We start from the raw sequence: 1,757 nt of genomic DNA on the forward strand, positions 1-1,757 counted from the left end.
TATTTTGTTTGAGACAGAGTCTCGCTCTGTCGCCCAGGCTAGAGTGCAGTGGCCAGATCTCAGCTCACTGCAACCTTTGCCTCCCAGGTTCCCGCCATTCTCCTGCCTCAGCCTCCCGAGTAGCTGGGACTACAGGCGCCCGCCACCTCGCCCGGCTAGTTTTTTGTATTTTTTAGTAGAGACGGGGTTTCACCATGTCCACAAGGATGGTCTCGATCTCCTGACCTCGTGATCCACCCATCTCGGCCTCCCAAAGTGCAGGGATTACAGGCTTGAGCCACCGCACCCGGCCTAAGCACTCTTTTTAAACCTCCTGAATGTGCTCTTTCTTCCCTGTAGCTTGGCATTTTTCAGCATTCGCTTTCAGTACATACTGTGCATGGCTCTCTTATTTTCCTTCCCATGTAAAGTTCCCTCACTTGGCATGATATCTGTGATTATCCTCCCAATGGCATGATAGTCCATCACGTGGATGCACTGTGGTGGTTTAAACCACTTCCCATTTTGGGACATTCAGGTGGCTTCTAGTAGGTCTTGTGTTTTTGTTACAACAGATCACGCCACAATGAATATCTGTGTGTGTAGAGCTGTTTGTTCCTGTTTAATTCTTGGCTTAAGATAAATTCCCCAGGATAGATACGTGGGCTTAAAGGATACGGATTTCTATGTGGCTCTCACTATGCAGTATTAAATGGCTCTCCCAGAAGATGGGGCTTTATTTACAAATCGCAGGAGCTTCTGCTGCATTCAGCTCCCTGAATGCCCCCTAGCCTGGTGAATGTCACACAAGCCAGGCGCGACCCCCAGCCACCGTCACCCAAGTACACAGGGAGCCTGTTCACTTCCGAGCAAACGCACAGCCTCAGGGGGTCCCCAGATCCACCCAGCCCCCTGGTGCACTCTGCTGCAGAGGCCCAAGAGCGGCCAGACCTCCCGGGGCAGCTGCTCCTCATTCGGCCTCTGGGGACCACCCTGAAGCCAGCACACTGCCCAACCAGAAGGCAGCTTTCCTCCGAAACACGCCTGGTTCACTTTGCCCTGCTCCTACGCGGGATACCTCGATACCGAGTGCTAAACAAAAACAGAGTCAGACAGAAAACTCATCTGCTAAGGTTACGTGCAGCAGGGAAAGTTGGAAACGTTCTAAAAGTCCATCACTGGGGATTGGATTGCTAACGTGTGCTGCAGCCCCACCCTGGAGAAACTTGGAAAATGAAGCGAAGCCGTGTGGAGCAACTTGGGATGAGTTCATGATATGTTCGATGACAAAGCAGGTTGCAGCAGAGTGAATTTGGTGCAATTCCATCTTTGTTTAAAAGTACAAAGGGGCTGGGCGCAGTGACTCACGCCTGTAATCCCAACACTTTGGGAGGCCAAGGCAGGAGGATCACTTGAAGTCAGGAGTTCAAGACCAGCCTGGTCAACATGGTGAAACCCCATCTCTACTAAAAAAACAAGGCCAGGCGCGGTGGCTCACGCCTGTAATCCCAGCACTTTGGGAGGCCGAGACGGGTGGATCACGAGGTCAGGAGATCGAGACCATCCTGGCCTACACGGTGAAACCCCATCTCTATTAAAAAAATACAAAAACTAGCCGGGCGAGATGGCGGGCGCCTGTAGTCCCAGCTACTCGGGAGGCTGAGACGGGGGAATGGTGTGAACCTGGGAGGCGGAGCTTGCAGTGAGCCGAGATCGCACCACTGTGCTTCAGCCTGGGCGACAGAGCGACACTCCGTCTCAAAAAAAAAAAAAAAAAA

Source organism: Piliocolobus tephrosceles, unplaced genomic scaffold (assembly GCF_002776525.5).
Source record: "Piliocolobus tephrosceles isolate RC106 unplaced genomic scaffold, ASM277652v3 unscaffolded_27645, whole genome shotgun sequence".
Taxonomy (NCBI): Eukaryota; Metazoa; Chordata; class Mammalia; order Primates; family Cercopithecidae; genus Piliocolobus; species Piliocolobus tephrosceles.